The sequence below is a fragment of the Lycorma delicatula genome, chromosome 1 (genome assembly GCF_047948215.1).
Source record: "Lycorma delicatula isolate Av1 chromosome 1, ASM4794821v1, whole genome shotgun sequence".
NCBI classification, from domain to species: Eukaryota; Metazoa; Arthropoda; class Insecta; order Hemiptera; family Fulgoridae; genus Lycorma; species Lycorma delicatula.
The window spans coordinates 303,729,009-303,756,339 of NC_134455.1; the positions used below are offsets into that span (position 1 = coordinate 303,729,009).

Here is a 27,331-nt window from a genome sequence, read left to right on the forward strand (position 1 = left end):
TGCTTCCATCCTGTGTAGATGCACAGGTCTTCGGAGGGATTACGGACGGGATGTATGCCAACTGTTTAGAGAAATCCTTTGGGAGGGGTTGTTCTTTCGTCTCGTAGCCATTCTGCGGGTAGAGGTCGAACGTCCCGTTTTCACTTCGTACCCTTGATTATTTTCCTCTCTCCCGGTAACTTACTGTACGTTTTTGATACGTGCTTGTACTCACGGTAAGGAAGTAGGAACCTCTGCCTCCTAATACAATGCTATACGAAAAAACTCCAACAAAGTTTACGGAAACAATTTCCTTAAAACAGAAATTAATTAAAAATCCGAAACTAGCGAACAGATACCGCACACTGGAATTTCTTTTTGATTTGCTAAAATAATAACTGCAAATAAATAAAAACTAAAAAAATTGAAAACGAGTAATAAATAAAAAAGAAAGGCGGCATATCTGAAATATTATCTGCAATAATACGGCTCAAAACATGTAGTTCAATTGTAATCTCCTGGTTTTAAAATTTTCTGGCTCTGAAAAAACTAAAATTAGCAGTTTGTTCTCGCGTTAACGTTACATTAAATATATACAATACAACAATGGTCTTCTACAAAACGAAGGCTCGTTTCGATTACAGTTGAAGCCGTACTCTTAAAATTAATCAAATAAAGATTTTCTAATAATCAATAACCACAGGACAACGTAAATTGCTGACAATTATTACTTTTTAATTCGCTCCGATCCAATAATACGAATATCGCTTCTTTAAATTAATACAAATAAACTAAATAATACTAATTAATACAGTATGCAGGTAGTCAATCAATAAACGGTCGCAAAATATATATCGACACAAAAATTGAGTAACACCTACCGGTCGCCTTCGCCTGTCAGTTAAGACATAAAGAAATGTCAAAGCGACCTTCACACTAAACGCCTTAGTACAACTATATTCGCAGCAGGGAATATCAAAAGCATTCATTTTAAAATAGAGAAATGAATTGTCATAAACCGTTTCTTCAAAATTAAAAATTAAAAAAAAAACTGTAGTATATTTTTTAAATACTGATAAGAAAACTTAATAAATTGACATTTTTTAAAGATTAAAAACCATAAAAATAGAAAAAAGTGAGCTCACTCCATGTTACCGAAGAAAAATATTGAAATAAATCAGCATTCTACCCGTAGGTGGGTAAATGGCAGCGTTTCAATTTCGAATCCCGATCAGCATTGGTATTTTTCATTCGTTCTAAAATTAAGTTCTATATATTCCCAGGCATAAACATCAAGCTTATTTCGTATATTAATATGAAAAATTACCTAGTATAAAATCATAATTCCGTGGAACTTAAAAATTTACTGCGACATAAAATAAAAATTTAAACATAACCGGTGTGGTTCTACTATTACGGTATCATGATTTACTCTCTGTTAACCACCGTAAGTCAACGAAAATGTACTATAATTAAAATGCTCCGTTCAGTAATGTTAGGTTCGATTACCTATTACGATTACATAAAATATTTTATCTAATACCAAAATAATAATCCTCTACGTCGATTTACTTAATAATAATAATAATGCTCCGAATAAATCCAACCCCACATCCAAACAATAACATCTACGCACACATCCGAAGTAGTATGTCGTTGTCGGGCAACGACATAGTGCTTCAGTACTTCCACTTATTTCGGCCAACAGGACAATGGCCTTGCTCAGGAGCTCCGTTGTGGAGTACGGAATTGGCGGTCCCGATCTGGTTGCGGTTGTGCTTCTCGGTTTCGCTGTTTGTAGCGAGGGTGTGAGCCATGACCGTGATTTGATTGCCGACGCTGGGCGGAGTACCCATCCCCTTCTCGGTTGTGGAAACCGGGTAAAGGGTGGCTGCTGTGAGCTTGGTCAACCGAAGTCTTGCGCCGTCCAGCGTGAGTCAGTCGCTTCGGCCCTCGGGAGGTATTGTCCCACGGTAAGGGTACCAGAGCCCTTACTGCTATGTGCGAGCCCTGGCATGTCAATATCGTGGGTCCAGGCAGTACCTGACTCCCCGGCCCGGGTTAAATTTGTGGGAAGCGGCTGACTGGGGGAACCCAGGCAGGATCAGTGATTCGAGGTATGCCCAACCGTCCCACCACCCGCAGCTTTTGACATCATGACTGGCGTAAACATAGGTTATGGATAATTTATCATCCACATCTTCCGTGACAGAAGGTCCACATAAAAACCCTCGTCTTGGTGAACCTTTTTCTTCGGAAGCGAAGAGGAGGAAGAGTGTCGAGTTTATAGTTCTAGAAAAGAAGGATAGAACCGAGCTTCCACTTAAGACTGGAGGACCTATTCCTAAGTATCTAATTAATAAGAAAAAGTAAGGTGATTTTTCTAAGATCAGCCTCTTCGTGATAGCTTGAGGCATCACGGAAGCAGTTGGAGATCCGGTTAAAGACACAAGATTACGACGGGATTATTCGTTGAGACCGTCAACTGTCATCGACAGACAGTCGTCACGATTAATGAAGGCTAAGAAGATTGGACATATCGACGTCGAGGTTGTGCCACGCGGTACACTAAATACCTCTGAAGGAGTAGTTCTGTGCAGAGATTTGCTTAACTACACTGAAGATGAAATTGTAGATGAGGTTTGTAGACAAGGAGTTATTGCATGTCGACGGCTGAACACTCGAAAAAACGAAGAAGTCTTGCCTCCGCGTCGCATGTGCTAACGTTCAATAAACCTACATGTCCGGAGAAAATAAAAGTAGGGTTTCATAGGCTAAATGTGCGCCCGTTCATCCCAACACCACTACGGTACTTCGGATGCCAAAAATTCGTACACACAGCAGCGAGACGCACAAGGAAACAGATTTGCACATGTGACAACCGGTTGCACTCGGATAATCCGTGCAGGGATCCGCCGATATGTGTTAACTTCAATGGACAACATAGAGCAATATCAAGAAATTGTCTGATATATAAGGAGGAAATTCCGATACAGGAGGTAAAGACCGTTCAGAAGGTCAGTTATTTTAAAGCTAAAAAAATTGTGCACAGCAGAATGCTAAAGGTCCCGTCTTATGCACAGGTTGCTGCTGCTGAGCCACCTTCAAACCAAAGGATGTAGTAACAAAACTAGTGTCAGACTTAGCAATTTTAGTGAAAAGAATTGATAAGAAATTGAAGAGTCGTACAACTAGGGACAGCCGTTCAAAATCGTCTAAAATAAAAGCAGACCTGCCTAAACCAAAGTGTTCTATTCCACCGAAGAATGAGCCTTCGACTAATTCAAAGACAAAGCAAATTCAAACGAAAATGCAGAAGGAACCTGAAGTAAAAGTTTGATTGAAAAAACCCGATTGAAAAAACCCAACTCCGGGACCTGCGAGGCCGGAAATACTGTTTTTTTTGGAAAAAAGAGATTTATAAAAAACAGCAATGGAGCCTTCCGATTGAAAAAACCCAACTCCGGGACCTGCGAGGCCGGAAATACGGAAATACTGTTTTTTTGGAAAAAAAAGATTTATAAAAAACAGCAATGGAGCCTCCGAAATCACAGAGGCCTTTAAGAGGGCGAAACACAAGGCCGCCCCACATGTTCTAGCGGTGAGTACATCCGGTCTGAACTGCCATGTACTTCTGACTGCGCCATCGGATCCTCCGAGACTTACGGTGGAGGAACTGAAGACTCCATTTCCGAGAACTCAGATACAATGGATTCGACATCGAGACCTTCAGAAGATGGAAAATAGAAGTAAAAAGGATGGCCGAAAGGGAAACCGAGGCGATTACAAATTTTACAAACAAGAGATTGATTTTATACTTCTACGAAGAATTTATTTTAATATAATTTGTTTTTTTTTATTTTGTATAACTGAGAGTTTTAAGATGTGTTTTTTTATGTTCTTTAAACATCTTCTATTATAAGTGACGAGAGATAATAAGTGGCAAGGGCTCTTTACACCCTTGTCTTAACGTGTTTAACATTATATTTTTTTAATATTAGTATTATTAATATTTTGTAATTGTGATTTGTTAGTGTTTACTTGATGTGAATTTGTTTTACGTTTCGTAAGAAATGGTTTTTGTTTTTAACTGGAAGGACCTTTTATACCCTTGCAATTTTGTGTTTGTTTTGGGGTTTTAATCCCATGACAAGTCTGTTTTTTAGATGATCACTATTGACAAGACTAGACTATGTCACTCGAGTTTTACCGAGAGGGATAGTAAGTTTTTTCTTTTTTTGTGTGTTAGAGGCTAATGACCATAGCAGTCATGCTCCTAAAAAATATATATATATATAAAAAAAAATGTTACGCAGAAATACAAAAATGTATGTATCCTATTTAGCAAACAGCGTATATTATTAACAAAACGAATCTTTCAATCACTACTATTAATGTTAATATAAAAATAACATAACATTAGTGTATAAAAAAAGTAAATATTCTTTCAGCAATTTCACAGACATAATTATAATTATTAGTAAAAACATAACAATAATAACCAATTGCGTAATTAGAGAAATAAGATTGTTATACCGCAAATATTTATTATTATATTATTGGGTATTAATTATGTAACAATACACAGTTTACTGCGGTACAGAGATAATGAAAAGTTAAGTTATTAATTTCGGACAAAACACGTGATAATCTAACCACAGATAATATGCTTTATTAAATTTAAGATTTTTATACTTCAATAAAACAGCTAATTAAAGAAAGATAAGGAATTAAATAATGATAAAATAAAAATCAACTATTTAATATCTTAATTTCTTTAACTCAAATTGGTTATTAATGCAATATTTGTAAAATACACGCCTTCTTCAAACATTTTAAAAAAGCTAGATATATAGTTTCAATTTGTTGCAATTTATGAGAAATCCTATATAATTTGTATATATCTAATACAAAAGCAGGTAAAACATCGGAGATCATATAATACGCATTTTTGTATCTCATTTATATTATCTGTAATTCAACAGTCCTTGGACTTACAACCAAGTTCCTTTGGTGTGGAACTTATTATACAAACACAATTCGTGTAAAATTCCTGATGATGTCTAAGACTTACGTATAAATTAGCTTCTCGACAAACAACAAACACATCAATCTTTCAATCGGCAACTTAATGAATTATAAGATAACTATGCGCATGCGCATATTCTAAAATTTTATTAAAACTACTTTTCTGAAATTAATATATAATTAATTTAAAAATATTTCTCTAACAATATGTACCAATTAGCCTACTTCTTCCACAATTTTATGCTGATAATTGAATATTCAAGATGTGAAAGATACGATGAAGCTAAATCATGACTAAATCTTGGCTCTGAATATAAAGGGATGGAAAAATACAACAAAAAAAGTTATAATTTGTTTCAAAAATCTATTGAAACAGCCACAATTTTTTGATTATTTGCGATTCAGAACGACTCTATGTCTAAATACTAGTTGGCTAATTATAATTAAGTATCACTGACTTGTCTAAGTCGTTCCTTATATTACCCAAAGAAAAACAAAAACCCGATAAATAATTATGTCTACTACCCGGTAAGGGCTTGCTTCACTCGCCCGTCTAACAACCACGGGGGCGGGCGAAGCCCACTGGTTAGACGGTCGACGCGTTCGTATCTTCATGTTTGAGAGAAGGTAAAGTATTTTACAGATATTCATTAAAGAAAAAAAGGATTAGTAATTTTACTTAATTATATTTCTGTTGCCATGGTGACAGAAATATATTTATAAAATATTTATATATTTTTATAAAATTTCAAAAAACGTGTTTACAATAGTTTTTTTAACAAAATTAAAAAAAAATAGTAGGTATAATAAATGATAATGTAAACAACGTACTGTTTATAGTACACAATATAATTTATTATATAACAGTTAGTCCAATTTTGCGTCGCTAGATCGTAGCGCTTCAGTCAAAATAAAAATGTGAGCACATTAACAAACCAACCAACGCATCATGCTTTTTTTTATTGAAGAGAATATTTGTTTTAAAGACTAGAATACCTAGGCTATCCGGATAACTTTTCATAAGTCATCATAAGAAAATACAAAATATTAATAATTAATATTTTTAGCTTCGTGTAAAACACAATACTAAATAATTCCACAAACATAAAAATCTGATGTGGACACCACGTAACTTCCTTGCACGCCTATTAAATTACATATAAACATTTTTCTTTTTAAATGAAAAGTACATAAAACTTTATTTCATTAATAACTTTTTTTTAATGTTATTTTTGAATTATTATTTACTGTAAAAAGTTTTTACAATCTGAGGTTAATAATTATTAATAAATTATTATATTTAAATTTAAAAAAAAAGTTAAATAAAATTTGTATATGAAGTCGGATTCGAACCGATGTACCTTCCCCATGTACAATCCACTTATTTCATTAATTACAATTTTATTTGGCTATAATTCTGGAACCAATAAAAATAGGTACCACTTATGATATATCGTTGAAAAGCTCTCATTGAAGCTCTCACTGGCTTATTACTGCAGTTAAGAAAGTTCAAAATCCAAATTTTTGGATCTCGATTGAAATCAAAAGGGGAGGTGTCCAAAACTAGATGTTACAATAGACCTAAATCCAAAATTTCAACATCCTACGGAAAATCGTTTTTGAGTTATGCGAAATACATACGTACAGGCGTCACACCGAAACTAGTAAAAATGGATTCAAGGATGGTTAAATCTCGGTTTTCAAATTATAGTTTGAAAACCGAAATTTTTAGCGTTCACAATACTTCTTTTACTTCAATGCAGAAGGTATACAAAAAACAAAAGGTGTTATTTGAAAATTATAAGTATGTTAAGACCATAACGAAAATGTTGAAGGCTGACAAGATATATATAAGTCGCTCACAAACTGGCATAGCATATTACAAAAAAGATAAATCCCATGCCAAGCTTAATGTCAAACCTATCGAAACAGCAGCGCATATGTTAATCTCAACAACAGAATGAGTCTGTTCGTTGGACTGGATGTAAAATGAAAATTGTTTTGAATGAATGCAAATAGAGTAGTGGAACTTCTTGCAGGTGCATTTTACCTCATAGGCATAAGAAAGACTGGGACAAATACATGTAACCCTTTCGTTGATTAAAAAAAAGAATAAATTACATACTTCGTCTCATTGTACTTAATACGAGAAATTTAACATTTTTATTTTACACCAAAGTAATCCTCAGTACTTAAACCATAAATACTTCTCAGAATGCGATGTCCAGTAGTAACTTGGACTACGATTCTATTACTCGTTTAGTTAGCACCCTTGGAAGGATTAATTTTCCATTACAATGAAATTTCACCACCGCTTTACGTAAATCTGTATATGAATAAAAGGAGATTTGATTTTTAAAGCCGGGACTTCATGAAAAAATCTAGAGATTTAAATACCAGACATAACTTATCTCTTATCGTTAATGAACATACGAACAACAAAGCAACCATCAACATGCGATGCTAATGAATAAAAACAAAACTGCTGTCAGAACACTGAATATCGTGCAAGTGCATTCAGTGTTAAACAACAGTAAATTATACAAATCAACATCCTAATTAATTACAGATAACTATACCGGATTTCAATAATAAAAAGAAAAATAAATCTGAAATTACTATAAAATAATGTTAAAAATCGATAAATGAACGAATTTGATATTAACAAACTAATAATTAATGAAGAAAGTTGGAAATGAAAATTTAATCGCATTTACGCTTTCAAATAAGAGACCGAGTGGCTGTTTCTGCACTCTAACGGAGTCCTTAGCGCATAGAAAGTGGTCAAGGACAATCCACCTCCTGCATAGCAGCAGTCGGCGTCATCCATTCTCTTGTACTATATAGTGCTGAAATTATGCTACGCTAATATATTCTAACTAAGAAACCTTAAAAGCTGTATTAAAAATATTAAAACAGTTTTATCATTTTAAAAACCGGTGTTCATAATGTTAAAGAATGCTTATAAAATGAAAAATTCTATAAAAATATTTTTAACAAATTCAAGTACACTAATATTAGCAGCGAAATTTTTTTGTGAAAATTATAAAGTCTAAAAAAATTATAAATCATTGTAATAAAGCACTACAAAAACGTTTGATAAAGCAAAGCTAGGTGCTTCTTTTATATTTTTAAACTACAGGAAAAGACAAATAAATTACAGAGAAAATATACATAAACGAACAGCAATAGAGCATTACATTAGAAGGCCAAGCTTACCTACTGGCCCAATACGCGACGGAATTTAGACCGCGCGACCGATGTCAGTCGCTATTTTACTGTTACAAAGGCGTAATACCCTGATAAGAAAAGAATAATGAATACAGTTACACATACAGTAGACCACCAAACACGTGATGATGATGATGATGATGACTACAATGACACTCGTCTGTTTTAATACGTATGACCGATCAAACTTAGTGAATGATAGACGTCATGAATGAAATAACGTGCAGTGTATGCGCAATTCAGTATAAATGAATGATCGCTCGTCTCAACGAACTCGGTCCGTAAGCTTTATACAATGCATGATTTACATCGCACATCATCGATTAATGATTTGACAATATTTTTTAATTTGAGTTAACTACTAAAATAAATTACAAAGCACAAGAAAAACGCTTATAACATAGACAAGTGCCTCAGGGTTAAACGACAAATAAAAATACACAATAATATATTTTTAAGAAATTTAATCATCAATTTACTGAGAGAACAATGCTTGTTTTTATTCATTTCTTATTTAAAAAAAAATTTCAACAAATGCAAATTCCGACTTATACCAAACTTGGTAAGATGAAACACATAAACAAAACATTTGTTTTGCATATTGAAGGTTTAATAAACCAAAAATTCTTCGTTGCATTTTAAATTTAGTTTTTTTTTTCAAATTGTACTAATCAACAAAAGTTATTCATATACAAATGTCCTTATTTCATTTCCAAAATAAAATTATTGGGAAATCATTGGGAAATTAAAAACAAACTACTATGTCGTTTATTAATACTATACACTATTTGTCTTAAAAAAATTTCACGGAAGACGCAAAATCACATGTGCATTACAACTTTCAGAACATTATGTAATTTTTTTTTTAATTTTGTCTAAAACATCGCCCTAAAATGCAATTTATCATATGGAACGTAATCTTTACTTTTATACCCAGTAGAATTTTAATGTAAATCTAATTTTTTAAATTATTTCCAACTTAATTAACACCCTGATTCTATTACAACGTTAACTGTTTTAACCGCGATTACAACTGTACAAAAACAGATGAAAATTCCGAAAGAAATTCTAAAAATAACTTCTTTTTTTCGGACAAAGGAACTGGAATATTCATTTGTATTTTATTATCAACACCTGGTCATGCTTTTAATACTACATACATTCAACAAAGAAATTAGGACGGATGAAGTATGATAAATGAAAAAAAATCCAAATACTTGCCAGGAATCGAACTAGAGATCACCGATCTAGAAATAACCGTTCTAACACTACATTAACTAGCCGGTTCAAATTTTTTTTATGTAAATAACAATTTTCAATTTATTACAAATAACAAACTGATCCTAATTAAGAGATATACTGCTTTTTCGCAATTAATAATCGTTGTGCGTAAACTGTCTTCATCAGTTCACTAAAGCAAAGTGTAGTTAAAAAAATAAAATATTCTTATATAAAGAAGTAAATTTTTTGTTTAAAAACTTGCGACCGAAACTAAAAAAAAATTCTACAAAATTCTCCTACATCACAGACAAAGGTGGTCTTGAACAATTTAACTGTTCAGTACATGAGAAATGAAATAAATCGTATAATGAGAAAAACTGTTGTATGAACTTATAACGCCGTATTACACCTCAAGTCAGTACGAATTTTTCAACGCCATCATTTGCAACCTCGTCCTCTGCGTTCAGATCATCAGATTTGAATAATTCTTTCGCAGAAACAAAATTAATGTGTTTCTTTCGGAAATCACAATAATATCGACTTTCCAGATCAGAATGTTGAAATAGAAATCATTAATTAAATGCATTAAAAGTTCGTATCTTTATTATCATTCATGCGAAATTATGAAATTCCAAAGGGGTATTTCTTTTCCTTATAAATTAAAATAATCTTGTAAAAAAAAAAAAAAAAAACATTTTTCGTAACTTTAAAACAATAACTTGTTAAATTAAGTTTTACTGGGAAAAAACTCACAATATTTTTTTCTGTAAATGAACCTAATTTTAAAGCGATTTTAAGGGATCTTAAAAAAAATTACGGAATGGTCGTTAAAACATGTTAATAGTGGCAAGATTTTTGTGACCTCTTCACGAAAAAAACCTTAGGTAAAATCATTAGAAATTTCTATAATAGTCTACATCATCTCAGAAACAGTTTATTTAACGATTAATTTCCTTACTCTGGAAACTTTTTTGCAAAAAAATCTCCCGAGATTAATTTTAAAATTTCCAGGGGAAAATTATTTTAATCTTTTTCTAGTAATTCTACTGGTTAAAATTACAATAATTCTTTCAATAAAATAATGAAAAAATAATAAACTGCAATGCTTAAAAGATATAAATGTACAAGTTCCGATTAAAAATGAATTGCAATTAAAAAAATAAATAAAACTATAAATTTACTTTTTCAACGCAGGAAATAAAATGAATAGACAAAATATTTTTTTCATGAGATTTGAGTCGGTTTGCTTTGTTAATCGATAAAAAGGAAGAAGCTTTATTATTAGTAGAATAAAAAAAAGCCACCGCTTTACGCTAGCGTGCTTAAGATTAATTCAAAAGTATAAAATATCTAAACACTCACCGATCTACTTTTAATATCGTTATTATTCCCACTGTTAAATGAATATTACCTGTAACAAAAAACAAAGTTTATAAAGATTAAATTCTACTTTCTTAGTATTAAAAAAATTGACTATACATAACCTACATGCGTATACAAACTAAATTATTCACTAAACCAGTAAATAAGAATAAAATTATGCTCTAAAAACACTGAAAAAAAATTAAATTTTACAAAATACTTACAATCTCTAGAGTGTGATATATATATATATATATATATATGAGAGAGAGAGAGAGAGAATTAAGATACAGGAGGATAAACATCTTTAGCTACCAGATGAAGAAGCTTAATTGCGCATACATCGAAAGGTCATCAACCTCCTCCCATCCCTTAACCAGAATATCGTACAAAGGAGAAAGATGCATTCACTGGGTTCACAATTCAAGGCAAAAGACAGCTTAGCCTATTTTACATCCACGCACTCAAAACTGACGATAAAAGATTGAAGAATAAAAATACGTTTATGGTAATAACAAAAAAAAACCCAAACAGAGACCGCAATACGAGACAAATAACCCCCGACCAGCTTCAAGGTACGTCTAAGCAGCGGTCACTCATTTCGTTCACTTCCCCTCCAAACGAAATCAGGATGTACAGTTACTATATTGGAAAAAAAAACTATCGATTTTAAACGAGAAAAGTTATAGAAATAAACAAAGTGCAGGTAGAACGATAGAACCCATCAGGTTGGTCTAGTGGTGAACGCGTCTTTGCAAATCAGCTGATTTCGAAGTCGAGAGTTCCAACGTTCAAATTCTAGTAAAAGCAGTTACTTTTATACGGATTTAAATATTAAACTGCGAATACCGGTGTTCTTTGGTGGTTGGGTTTCAATTAACCACACATCTCAGAAATAATCGGCCTGAGGCTGTACAAGACTACACTTCACTTACAATCATACATTATCATCCTCTGAAGTAATACCTAAATTTGAATACTAGATACCGGATTTGAATACCAGATCGAAGATACTGGTGTTTTTTGGTGGTTGAATTTCAATTAACCACACATCTCAGAAATGGTCGACCTGAGACTGTACAAGACTACACTTCACTTATACTCACACATATCATCCTCTGAAGTACTACTTGACTGTGATTTCCGGAGGCTAAACAGGAAAAAAGGTAGAACGGTAGAAATCCCATTAACGAAATAAATAAATATATGAGAAAACTTAACAAGATAAGAACTGTTATGATGTAAAAAATTAAACCTAAATAATAAAAAATTAGTTAACTACAACCTACTATGTTGAAATTAAAAGAATTAAACATTTTTTTTACTATTCCAAGAGTTTTGATATTTTTCTTAACCTAATAAAAATAACCCTGAATGAAAAAAACAACAGCACGCGAAAAAACTAACGTTTTGAAAACATACGAAAAAGAATGCAGAGAAAGAGTCTACTTCCGAATATGAGGTAAGACTAGTTTTTACAATGGAGGAATTTTTTTTAACATTCCATCAATTTTGTTGAAGTTTTACGTAAAAAAAAATAGATCAGATATCATCTTCCATTTTTACCTGGAAGATGATATTACGGAACCTTCACTAAGGAACATTGTATACATAATATACCGTGCGATTCAAAAAAGTCTTCACAACTATAAAAGCGTATAAACATTTACTGAGATAACTTACAGATTCGGTTGAGGTTTCATTTCATAGAAAAACACATCAAGTTGTCACCCAACATTCACTTTGGTTCGACATGACTTCCATTTGTAATGCAACTAACTCGTACATCCCACCTTAAGTTGGTTGATTTCATTCCAGACTGTAGCCAGCAAGTCGGGCGTAACCTCTGCAATTGCAACGTTAATTCGAAGTCTTAGCTCAACAGATCAGCAGGCAAAGATGGTACATACACCCGATCTTTAATGAAACCCCAAGAAATTCTAGCGGGGTCAAATCTGGGGAACTAGGTAACCGTGCGATTGGACCTTCACGACCACTCCACCAACCTGGGAATCCAGTATCAAGAAAATTACTTTTAGGACTTATAGGCGGTAGTAAGGTGAACCCGTCTTGCTGATAGTAATGGCGCCCATCTTGGTCACCATCGCCTGAGTAATTAGAAAAATTTGAAGAATGTCCAGCCAGATAAACGATACCATTTCGGTTGCCTCCTGGAAAAAAATCGGGCCGTACAGTCTTTGTTTGATTCGGATACAAAAACATTGACGTTAGGGCTACACGAATATACTGTAGTTTAATGAGGGTTTTCGCTACCTCATATTCGGCAGTTACGGGTGTTCATCTTGCACTTGTTTCACTAATGTGAAACACCGATTTCATCACTAAAATTACATTCTCTAAAAATGTAACGCTGTCTGCAATTCTATCCATCATTTTCACAAAAAACTGCAGCCGATCGACTTTGTCATCACCTGTAATGTATTGAACCACGGCTAGTTTTATGACTTAAAGTACAAACGTTTACGTAATACGCGCCAAACAGTCATTTGTGGAATGCTAGTCTCACGTGACGCACGTCGAGTTGATTTCATCGGACTACGTGCAAAGCTTTCCCTGAATTGTACCACAACAGTTTCAGGGACGCACGGGCATACTGGTGATTTTGCATGTTTAACATAAAAACCTGTTTCAACGAAGGTTTGTGGTGCCAAGAATAAATTGTATGCCTACTAGGTGGCGCCCTAGTCTACTCTACAAAAATTACGTTGGACTGCAGGTGCTGACTGCAAATCGTGAAACCAAAACACAGCGAGCACGTTCCACACCAGTAAATGAATCCATTTTTAACACCACTGGTGGCCGAATTTGGTACTAATGATATGAAAGGAATTTGTAAGTTATTTGCTCAACAGAATTTGCAAGATATCTATAAAATTTTTATATTCTTATATATTTATGAAGTCCTTTTTGAATCACCCGATATATATATATATATATATATATATATATATATATTTATGGATTAAAACATTTTTAGTGAGCTACAAATGGGAGTGGATGTGTTAATTACGTATACATTGAAGTGACAGAGATATGACCAATGAATGAAAGAATTTGAAGGAAAACTGTAAAGAAATAAAAGGAAATGGAACCGTTTCAAAGATACTTTCATGATTTTAGGTTAATTCGTTTATTTTTGTTTTTTGATGTTTTGAGTTCTTTGTATTTTTATTTTGGATTGATTTCTGTACTATGATTAGAGAATGTATGTCCTAATCGTTATCACGTGATCGGATATTTTGTGATACAGTAACACAAGTAAAGACTAAATTACTTAAAACTAAACACCAATCACCATTGCTGTTCAATTTAGGCGAATGTCTCAAGATTATGTCTCAAAATTGAATCTGAACACAACAATAAACCACAACAATAATATATATATAAATATATATATATATATATATTTATATATATATATATTAACAAACGGAAAAAAGTTAATAGTTCAAATCAAAAATAAAAATGCGTTAGGTAGCATCATACATATCGAATATAAAAAATGAAAACAGCACGATTGATTAGTGAATCAAAAATGAAGCACGGTGATAAAATAAAACTTTTAAATTAATCGTAAAATAAATAATTCGAAAATTATTCTTAAATTCGAAAATAATAATTACGAAAAAATCAAATTATAACTCAGGGAATATTAATTTATATTAAAATCATTCGTGTAAAAAATTTCATATTAGCAATAACGATAAGAAAAGGAGGACATCTTGCGAAGCGAATGACTGCGTGAAAGCACAGTAATACTATATGTAGGTGTAAAGAATGGGGGAGAAAGGAATTAGAAATGAGTAAGGCATTAACTTTATTTAGGTTGATAACCCCAATAACAAGAGCATGCTAAGAACAATGTCATTCACTTCGCTTTAATTTAGTCACACCTTCTCATCATAATAATGTTTCGTCAAAACAATAATCAAATTATAATTAATACGACAAAAACCGTCACGTTCCGTAAAATTAAGTAGACCATGTTTAATGACAAAAACATAATTTGAAAAAAGAAGTTACTGTATTTACCTAATCGATATCGACGGCCAAGTAAAAATATAATTATCCTTTGTTTTTGACACCGTAAACTGTACTTAATGAATTTTAGTTTACCCGGTATAATGTTAAATAAACTCGAGTAAAAGTTCGTAATCGTCGGAAAAAAATTAAATATATGATTTTTTCGACTTTACGCCCCGACGTTATTGAAATCTTGGCTAATTTAAATCGAAATTAATTCTCCTTCTTGGTTGACAATTCATGGAATCCTGCAATTTATTCAGAGAAGGTAACAAACAAACTTCGATTTTAAATATCTATAAATGTGAACGTAATAAAAATTGCGGAGGAAGACTTTACGAATGATATGACGCGTAAATGTTTACAAACAACCGATTTTAACGAGAAATATTTAAACCCGATTCAGAACCGCCTTGTATACGTGTTATTTTATATTAATTAAATACTTCTTAAAAATATTTTTATAAAGATAAAAAGCAAAAAAAAGTTTGATAAATCAAACATTTCTAATATGATTTTCTTTCAAAAACGTTTGAAAAAATTGAAGTTTTCGGAATAAAAATGATGCATTTGGTTAAGATAATTGGCAAGAATTAACTATTCGACTGAAATAAGTGTTTTATTACGGTATTTAGTATAGCCTTTCTATTTATATACATAAATTGTTTTTTTTTTAAACCTTGCTTTCAGTTTTCCCTTCGACAAACCTTTCACAATAATATTTGTGACACATTTAATACAATTTTAATTTATACAAAAGCAAGTCTAAATTTTGAGTTTTACTTCGTTTTATAAACAAACTAAATGAACTTACTGAAACACAAATAAATTTAAATTCTACTATGAATTAATACCGCTAAAAATTTTAATCTTAACTTCTTAAATATCGATCAGTGATACGAGGGGCATTCAATAATTAAAAGGACAAATTGATGTAAAAAAAACTGTGTGTTTTTACAAAATGAGACTTTCACTACTTCTCAACATAATCCTCACCGATATTAATACACTTGTCCCATCGATGAACTAGTTTTTTTATACCCGATGCAAAGAAGTCTTTGTCTTGTTTCAACCACTTACTCACAAATTCTTTGAAATCCTCCTTGTTGCTGAACGTTTTTCCACGTAATGCCTCCTTGGGTGGACCAAACAAATGGAAATTCGAGGGAGCCAAATCTGGACTGTAGGGATGTATTATCTCCCAACCCATTTTTCCAATGCTGGGCGTTGTGAGGGCGAGCATTGTCGTGTAGCAATATTACCCCTTTTCTTTGAGATCCGCAACACGTTTTTCTCTCATTGGTGCCTTTACTTTTTTCATCAGCATTCTGAGTAGTAGACACTGTTTATTGTACGCTGATTTTCCAAATAATCACAAAAGACGAAAACAGCTTGGGCATCCCAAAAGACGGTCAACATGACTTTTCCCCGTGATGCTTGCGTTCTGAATTTCTTTCGGACAGGTTAGCCGGTACGCTTCCATTCCGTGCTTTGTCTTTTGGACTCTGGTTCAAAACGGTGAACCCAAGTTTCATCACACGTTAAAATCTTTTTTTAGAAAAGGGTCCTTCCCTTTCATAGCGTTCTTTCAAGTCTGTTCACACAATGAGTTTTGTTTCCTTGTGTTGTTGCGTTAACTCTTTCGAGACCCACCATGCACTTGTTTTGCTGTACTTGAGCTTGTTAGCTTTTTACTGATAACGTTATGACTTATGTCAACACTTACCCCAACTGTTTATGCTATATGTTCAACTGTAATACGTCGGTCTTCACGAATGTCGTCAATGCGGGTTTCAAGCGAAGGAGATGACACTTCAACTGGCCGGCCAGAACGTTGCTCGTCAGTCACTGAGGTTCGACCGTTTTTGAACTGTTCTACCTACTTATAAAAATTTCCGCGGTTCATACAACTTTCACCGTACTGTAAAATCATTCGAGAAAAAAATGTTGGCCGGTTTTTCGCCTTCAGAAAGCAAAAAACGGATTACTGAACGCTGTTTAACTAATGTGGAAACTTCAAGCGGACAAGCCATCGTTAAATGCAATATTGAGGTTATAAAACAATTTTTATCCGTCAGCTGTTCTCAATTCATCCCAGCGATGCCAACCTAAAAACATGAAAGTACAAAAAAACTCCTGCTACAAAATGTTTAATTTCTACATCAATTTGTCGCTTTAATTATTGAAATCCATTAATAATGGATTCATGAAATTTATTAACTTTCTGAAAGAAATAGTTTTCAGTTACGAAAACGAAAGTGACAGAATTCTTTTTGATTGCACTGCATCTTGTGAACAGGTTTAAAAGGAAATCTTTTAATTTATTCAAGTAATTAACTAAAATTTTAATTAGCGATTTAGTTTTACAATAGGAAACTTGTCAATTACTCGGCGATACATTCGAATAATACACAGACCACTATTAAACAATGTACAAGGAAATAGCGGTTACATAAGGAATAGCAGCTGAAGCGGTTACTAGAACGACGACGAATGGATAAAATTTACTTTTTAATAATTAATTAAAATAATCATAAAAAAAAGGTTGGAATGAATTTTTAAAATTAAAATAACGAAAAGATTTGGTCAATGACTTTGAGTTAAATATATTCACATCAGACTATCACCATATTTTATTGTGTGCAACCCTGAAAAGTGATATTACATTCGTGTCAGATTTCCGAGAAAACAACTGAAGACATTACCTTCAGTTTAATTTTCAGTATTAGGTGACTTAAAAAACCTTTTATTCGTGGTATATAAAATTTCTCGTATACATAGAATATAACATCTTGCACAGTTAAATCATTTAACCATGTAGCCAACTACTAGTGCCACCCTTCTTGAAATAACTGAATTACAGAGTCCTGCTAAACTATATGTAAGAAACTAGGTAAAATATACAAATATTAGTTTTTAAATATATCTAATAACCAATACTGGAGTCCACTTGAAAAAAAAAAATACAAGATACCTTCTCAAATTGGGTGTAATATATTTAAATCTCTTTGCAATAGTGTAGAGAAACCCAAAAAAACAAATCACATTTTCGTTTTGAAATCAAAATATATATATCTCCAAGCAGTTGTTATTAACGTAATACAATCTTTTAATTAATAACATATAGATCATTATTATTGAGTCGCCATTACACGATATTTCGAAGCGGTGCTAAATATTTATACGTATTTTTTAGAGAATTTTTTTTTAATAAGAATTTTCTGTCCTTAATACTAAACTACTAAGAGGTCAGAGAATTTCAAGCTTGAATAATGGTAGCACCAACCAGAATCTTATCGTTTTCCACATTCTTGATCGAATTAAAAATCGTCTCGGTTTCACACAAAAACTCTTCCTATATCTAACTTCAATTAGACTTTGTAACACCTTTCTTTTTCCTGTTTAGCCTCCGGTAACTACCGTTTAGATAATACTTCAGAGGATGAATGAGGATGATATTTATGAGTGTAAATGAAGTGCAGTCTTGTACATTCTCAGTTCGACCATACCTGAGATGTATGGTTAATTAAAACCCAACCACCAAAGAACACTGGTATCCACGATCTAGTATTCAAGTCCGTGTAAAAATAGCTGGCTTTACTAGGACTTGAACGCTGGAACTCTCGACTTCCAAATCAGCTGATTTGGGAAGACGCGTTCACCGCTAGACCAACCCGGTGGGTTGGCGGGAAGGCCTATTTGAGTATAAAGACACTCCCCTGGGTGGCGTAATACCAACAAGTCGGTCCGGCCCAGGAGAGCTGGAAGAAAAAAAAGTAAATAAATTTTGAAAGTGCGAAAAAATTATTTAAAATTCAAATCTGTTTACCTGTCCCATTGATGCGTCCAATCGCTATGATACAACCAGAATCAGCTGTATTTTCATGTTTTCTAATATTCAGTACATTTTTTTGCTGTAACATTTCATTTCAATCATTGCACTTGCTTTAACTGTGTTTAAAAATAAATTATTGCTGCAGTTAATGTGATTTTTTTAAATAAAATTTTCAACCCATTTGACGCAAAAAACTCAGTTACATAAACTAAACAGAGGCATTTTATGAAATTTTGACAAGAGTCTGCTTGTCGAATTTAAAAAACAATATTAAATGATAGTAAAATAAGAAAATTAATTAAAATAAAGAAATTTAATTTCAACTAAAACTTCATTGTATATTATTTTCAATGACAACGGATATCAAGCGTTAATAAATAATAAGTCAATTAACTTATCATTACTAATGCAATAATAACAGTACCCAATTATCAGAGGGGAAAACAACAATAATACAGTTCGGAGAAAGCTGACAAAATAAATTCACGTAACAATTTTTTAAAAGTCAACAGTTAACAATAATGAAATGAAAAAACCCATTAATAATTCAAAAAATAGATACTGGAATATATATCTGTAAGTTAAGCAGACTCATAGCATATTAATAAGTACTTCGACGAACACTTCTTCAACCGATTGTACAATTCCTCGATTAAACGTAACAAGAAATCCCCACTCCCTACGAAAAGAGATAACGATACGAAATAAAAATATGAGAATAATGAATTATTAATCTCTTTTTATACTGTAAAAAGAGAAAATGAGTAATCTTTCCAAAAATAATCATTTCTTTCGATAATTCAACGCAAATTCAAAAATAAAAAAATTCAATACTTTTCTGAGAAAAATTTACAAAATTGGATATAAAACATCTGCAGGAAATCTTTTAACTAGATCGGCTCAAAAAATACAAACGGTCTGATTACCAAAACCGTACCGTTTTGGTAATTAATAAACACTTATTTGTACACGAACTAGGCCAAAAAAAAAACTAAAAAAGATATCTACTGGAACCAAGTAATGGCTCCAGGTCATATCCTTTTTAAAAAAATTACCTGTACCGTTATTCATCAAAATAACTATAGAATCATCCATAACTTACGTATCGTTAGGATTTTTTTTTTTTAAATAAACTCATTTCTTATTGGCGAGAGGTAAGTCTAAAATATCCCTAGGCTGATAAATAATTTACACATCATCCATTATTTGATTGAGTAATAAATGCATCTAAATATAACGAATTCTAAACAATTTCATAGAAAATTTCTAATTTTAAAATTTAAAAAAGGATAAATTCACCTTACACTTAGACGTGTAAGGTGAATTTTGAACATTTGTTCAAAAATCATTTCCTCTGAGTTAATTTTAGTCATAAAAAACTGAAAGACTAAAAGATTCTAAATTTTTCTGAAAAAGATAATTTTTTTTATTTTAACTGATGTTTATTCCGTACTTTTAATTTACTCGTAACCGAAAAAATTACGTATTGTTTAAAATATTTTATAAACGTCTTGGATTAATATTTTCCTACAAATAGTTAAAACTGTAACTATTACATTTTTCCGACAGATTATTTACTTCTAAGAATAGTAGGAAACATTTATTTATGCAATTTTCTATAGATTTAACTAATTAAAAAGATTTACTAATATTGACGTTATAGTAGACAATGAAAAGCTGAAAATAAGTTTATAAATTTTACCAAAAAATTGTTTCTTTCCTTCCGTAATTTATGATAAAGTCCTTGTCAAATGAGGGTGGATGGAGGGAGCGGAGAGGGCGAGGGAGTGAGAGCTTTCACAAGTTTTTCGCCGATAATGGGGAAAAAATGTTCCTACAAAGTATTAATCCAACCAGCTCTGAACAAGTAAAAGAAAAGCTAATAAAAAAATATGGCATTCGAGATTAGAGAGATGAATTGATTGGAATGTAACAAAAATGGATCACTAAAATAAACGAACTTTAAAACAAAATCAATCTTATTACCATACGCATTATTTGCAATACGTTCGAAAATAATAATTCTGTGACATTTCTAAACTAAGAATTAGAAGGTAGCTATTAGTTTTCTAGGTACTTCTTTTGAACCCCCCTCCCTGAGTTACATACAATCGAAAAAATAAGTGGTTTCATCTATTATTCTAGTGCAATGATGTTACAAAACCGTCGATACTAATTAAAAATATGTCAACAATTCCCTTTTGCTTTTATGAAGCATTTTTGATAATACTATTACTAAATCTACACAAATTTGTTGTGACAGATTATAACAATAGTTATAGTGATGGTTATATACTATAAAAATCGGTGTTTACTAATTATTCATAATAACCACGCAGTATCTGTTTTCATTAATCAAATCATTTACTAATTGATAAACCTACATGTGCTTTTCAATTTACAAGCCTTATTGATATTGTTTACATTATCTGGGTTTATTACGTGTTAATTGGCGATTTAGAACGATTTAATTAATTACGATTTAATAATCGCAGATATTTAACATTTTGATGCGTAGTTAAACGATCGTTTCTCAAAAAACAGGCGATAAGATACTGGATGGGAAACGAAACTACTACGAGTATTTTGCTTACGTAGCCGAAAAGCACAACGGTTCTAGAGAAAAAGATCTGTGCATCGTGACTGAAGAGTAAAACTTATGTCCATCCATTAATGGAAACAATATAAATATTTATAAATATTATAATACAGCATCAAATGTTTTAAGCCAAGTATATAAATAATTAAAAAGTTCAAATTTATACATTTTTTTAATGATAATTTTTTTGTAGGCATTTGGTTGATACGCAAATAAAATGAATTTCTCGATTTCCAAAAAAAACCCACCTTAAACCACGTTAACAAAAACATTTTAAACTCGGGCACAATTTTTTGTTTGCTTGTAAAATTAAATACTACAAATAATAATGATTATTAATGAAATTAATTAAATATAGAACAAAAAAATGAAATTTATAAAGTGCAATTGTGCATTCACTTTCTTAATAAATAAAACTTTTTTTTTAAACCATCAACTTGCTCAACTATAATTAGATTGTGCACTTCGACTTCAACATGAAGTTTACGATAATAGGGAAGGATAGGACCAACGAAAATATCAATCTTCTACATCGGTAACGGGTTATTACTATGAAAATGTTTATTAAATATACTAAACTCCAGTAGATTTTTTTAAATTTACAACTATATTACCAAACAGATACAAATTTCATTAAAATAAGATTAATAAAACAAGATGAATATAAGAACACGTTATAATAAAGCGGAAAACCCCCAGATAAATGGATCTATTTTCGAAAAATCTCGATTAACTGTCGAATAAACGATTACATTTTAACACACGGTATAGAGCGACCAGATACTGCAAACGGCTTGTGCAATTAAAAAAATACCTTTACCTAGAACGAACAGTTTGGTAAAATAGAAAAGAAAAGCGAACAGGAAGTACAAGCTGAATCCTAACGGCCTTTAATTAGAATGTACGAGACATTAAAATGTTAATATACATGTAGACGAAATTTTACGATTTCAAAAGCGTTCACGTATAACAAAACAACGTATTAACATCAGAATACAACTGTAATTAACATTGCATATCGCTAACTATTAAAGACGGTTAAAATCTGTACAAAAATCCTACTTAAAAATCTATAACAAAAAATATAAAATAAATCTAAGTTTTTTTTTTAAAAGAGACGAGTTCATTTTGCAGCAAAATATAACGAAAGACCTAAACAATTCTAATACGTTTTAGCAAGTTAATACGGTTTACAGAGATATACTAAAATTATTATCGTACAGCGTTACGTTATTATCTTGTATCTCTTATCGTAACAGTATTTCTTAGCTTTTTGATACTGTAAAATAATTCAAATTCTACAACCTTGAATATAAATATTCCCTAATTTTACGAGCTAAAACGAAAACTGATAAATACCGTATCTTGACGATCCCGCAACAAGTTCAATACGTTTCAGTATAGCAGGGCTAACCGACAGGCGTTCACGAGGCAGGTTAACCAAACAATTCAAGATTTTCTGTTTAAGTTTAAAACGCGTTTTTTTTAATTTAAAACTTTTAAATAATTGTTTTTACATAAGCTACACATTATAGTTTTTAGTTATCTGCCGGATCATTAATTTCATCTTCTAATTTTAAAACGCAAACTTCGTTTTTGTACTTCCAACTTTTCCCTTTCTGAAGATCATAATTGTTACTGGACGAAGCAGATACATTAGTCTGCAGCAATGTACTGTCTATTCCAGTCTTTATTTTAGTTCTGACGCTTACAGAAGATCCCAAACATAAAAACCACCGGTCAGAATTATTTTCACGGGCAATAGTAATATTCATCACAGCCGATGCTAGTGGGAACACAGCATCACTTGTACGGAAGAATATTACCTGCATTTGATAAACACGGCTGCCGATTTGTAACATTATGTATGGCTAAGTGAAGAAGTCAACGGGACTCTGCAGTCCTCTTCATTTTCGCATAAATCCTGGGATTGGATCTTTTATTCTTGGAGTAGACTCCCGTTTTCACAAGCCAAAATCCGATATGTAATAAGAATTAAAGAGTCTATAAGATGACCTCCGATAAAGCCCATCAGGACTATGAACGGAGGGATGGTGTGGCGACTGGAATCATCACAAGGCGAGTATCTTCCACAACGGGGATCAGGATATCCGTTTACGGAGAAGTGTCACAAATCAGGTGACCTGCATTTTTTTATTTCGGGACATATATACATGTTTTAAAGATAATAAATGCACATCATATGTCACCGATGATGTTAAACAATGTCTCCTACTATTACGACCTCCAATGTTCAGCTGTCATTTTTCAGAATTCATTATCGTTTATTTTTGTATAGACGATAAAGACTTTATCGATAAAATATGGAAAACGTGTAAAAAGCTCAGATCAAAATATTTTCTTTCCTTCAACCAGTTTTGTTGTGTACCGTTTACTTCCTTTCGGGTTAAAGTAAACATCTTACAAAATTTTAAATAAACCAGTCCCACCACTCTAAAGTAATTTAAAAAATAAATAAATACACAAATGTAGAATAAGATGATCAACTTGACATACACATTAACATTAATTCATTCGGTTAATATGAAAAAGGTTAAGGTCAATTAAAACAAATTCTAAAAAATGACTTCACGATAAAATTTATACTACTTCACGGAGAGGAGGAATAAATAAACTCTACATTTAATTATGAAAGCAGTGTGGTGGGTAATCCCCACAAATTAATTTCTATTAATTTCTATTCATCGTAAAAAAAACCGGAAATCAAATAAAACTATCAATGGTTTTAATCATGTATCAACATGAGAAAACGAGTATTATATTCAAATATACTTGGAAAAAGTAACGTATCTTTCCTTCAAATCATATTATAATGTCTGAAGCTAAAGAAGCGATGAAGATTCTCCGGTTGAAAAAAGGCTCAATAAATTCAAATTTAAGAAAAGTTATTATGCTCATTTTTTTTTATACTGTTAATACAATTACGCTAATTATAAAAAAAGCAGGAAACCTCAATAGGCCTAACTGAATATACCGCAATCACGTTCTATACAAAACGATCCTAAAAATCCAATTTTTTTTTGTTACTGAAAAAAATATTACGTTTGACCTCTATGCTTACATTCACATACATGTATAACTTCAATAAAAGTCATATAAAATCACAAACGTAAAATATAAATAAAAAAAAGTCTTTAAACCTTGAATTCGACCGAGTAATTATTTATTAATCCGTATGTGGAGGAGTAAATTATTTTTGTTATAAATAATAAGTTTGATTATACAATTACGTTAATCATCAACGGTATTGCATACTCTCATAAGGAAATCGGGTAATGATCGGTTCAACAATTGCATTAGTCACATACACGAGGGTTTCTCATACAAACCTTGAGATTATTTTCAAGCGATTCGTTAATATTTGAAGGTAAAAGCAGCATATATTTCAGGTTGTGAATGCAAATTGGTTTTAATAAGAAATCTTGAGTTTAAAATATTTCATTTTCCCGAGGAAATGCGAACGATCTGAACGTAAATGGCGCAGGCCTTGAACTCAATCGGGGGAGGTTTGTCTTATTTCATGGTCCCTTACCGGGGCAGCATCGTACATTATATAATACAGGTAGAGGAGACATTTAATAATAAATAATTAAAGGTAACAAACCAAGAATCAGTTAAAAATCGAAGATTAAATTTTGAAGATGTATCTGCAAAAGCGATGACTTGCTAATCGATATAATAATTAAATCACTGGCTTCTACATCAGTTGGTCTAGGGCTTGAATCCCTTACAAGGTTCAACAATTTTTTCACTTACAACTTTATCGACCACTTCTTTCTCATTAAATTTGAGTGAAATAATTCCGTCATAATTAAAATAATAATTCAAGGACAGCGTGTAAATAATGGTAATAATGAACGCTAAGTTTTTAAAAAGAATTATAGAGATAAATAATTATCTAACACAGTATACGTAAGTTAGGGGGAAAAATTTGTCAATAATATTTTCGCAGAAATTCATTACGAGCAACTTTTAGATAGATGTATCATCCTTTAATACAAAAACACATTTAAAAAAAAATTAATTTAATTCTGATAAAACAATAATATTGTGCAATTATTTTTTTTTCTTTAGCAAATTAATTATCAAAAGCGGATGTTCACAGGCGCCAAATTAATCGCAAAATATTTGTAACGCTACTGATCACTGAATAGTGAAATCAGTGATTTTTTTTTAAAATCAAAAATAGTATTAGGATATATTAGTAGCAAAAACTAAAATTAATTAAGATATTGATAAAAAAAAACACTCTGTGTATTACCAGTTCTTAAAAATTTATAAATTATAGGAGTACGTGCCACATTATCAGAAATAAAAAAATATCAATAACACGTAACTCATTTTTTTTCCTTTCTTGTTCTTTTATGAGAATATATTTTTTATATTAATTACGACTGCAATTTAGTTGAATATAAAAAGTTTATCTAAGGTTAAAAAATGAACCGGTGACTCAACAACGGTTTTTAAAAACAGATATATTTACTTACTATCTCAGTCATGGTTTCAAATATGGGGAATAAATCGCATATTTTTCATTGCTGCATATAGAGCGAAGCAAGGTCTGTCTTAACTCAACTGTTTGGTGTTTCACTGAATTTTGTGCAGTTATTACCAAATGCTTTTTTTAGATTTTTATGAGAATTCGCGTCAAAGTTCCTTGCTATTTTTGTCGGAACGAGGAATAAATTTCAATAAAAATTCCGTTTCAAAATGGCGGCTACCTTTCTCAGACAGAGTGGATGAAAAAGTATCGTCGTGATGAACTTTCCGACACACTGGGTTACAGACAGAACAAGCAGTCTCCCCTTAGTGCCTGACTCAACCTACTCCTAACGCTACCACTATTATTAAGCTGCCTTTCAAGAATCTACGGGCTAGATATTTCGCCCATTAAAACCAGCATTTGTCTCCTACTGTTGTACAGTATCACATATTTCTTATTCTTAGTAAACTATTAAATACTTAATTTTATGTTGGTTTTCGATAAACGTAATCTTTACTTTTTTTTGTCCTGTGGACACCTTATTGCCAAAAAAAGTTTCCTAAAAAAAAATTGGAAGTGTCAGTATGCAAAATGTTTCTAGAAACGTAAGCTTACAATAGGCCTATTGCTAACAGAGTAACTATTTCCGTCACTAGTCTAATTTTTTTAATCAGAATAAACAAAATGAATATGAAAAAAATAAATACAATTATGGATTTTTTTAAACAGTCTGAAATTGGTACGAAAAAAAAACGATAATGACAATCAAAAATTATAACTTCAATTAGTAATATGTTTTTAAAAAAAAAAATTTTTATATGATATACACAATTTTAATAACGTATTATGTCTGCGATTTTTGTTTTAAATGAATCATGCTACTTGCCAAAGGAAAAATAACGTTTAAAAATATAATATATTCAAAATTATTGAAGATATATTTTCTTCTATCTTTTCTTATATGAGTATATATATTTCTTTTTTATCTTTTTACTTTCGTGGCTATTGTTGGAACGAATTAACATACAATCAAGAAATTTGATTAGGCGATTCATATATACGGGTTGATACTAATTTTTTTATGAAAATCAGACAAAAGTAGATAGATAGCGCCGCCGCTTTTATTCCATTCTGGATTGGGTATTAAAAACATAACTTACTATTCAAATTGCTGGTTCTTTCATAAAAAAACTCTTATTTCATTTACTCATTCGATAAATGAGTTACGAAGATGTAATTCAATAAAGATCGATTGCTATGTGTGGGGTTTTTCCGCGGTCAGGTTGTTTTTAATATAAAAACAGACCCGTGCTTATAAAATAGTGGAATAATAAAAAAAAAGACTGGAAATATTATTTTAACTTACGTAATACGGAAACCATTAATAATTCAATATGTATCTTTATATCATTTTTAAATATTTAGCCAAAGATTTCTTATCATTTACATAACTATAAATTATTTAAAACAAACATTACGAAATATTACATGAAATTATGTAAACCGTAGTCTTCAGTATTATTTACGT

General features: G+C 31.6%; 1 protein-coding gene across 2 annotated transcripts in view; it reads right to left on the minus strand.

Moving 5' to 3' along the window:
* Positions 1-27,331, minus strand: part of Clic (chloride intracellular channel protein 5) — a 171,963-nt gene that overhangs the window by 95,167 nt on the left and 49,465 nt on the right. The window contains exon 1 of one of the 2 annotated variants that reach the window (XM_075380492.1): positions 10,822-10,866. The exons of the other annotated variant lie outside the window; for it this stretch is intronic. The gene's annotated coding sequence lies outside the window, so the exon portion shown is untranslated. Of the gene's footprint in view, positions 1-10,821; positions 10,867-27,331 lie in introns of those variants that run through there. 2 annotated transcript variants of the gene reach the window in all.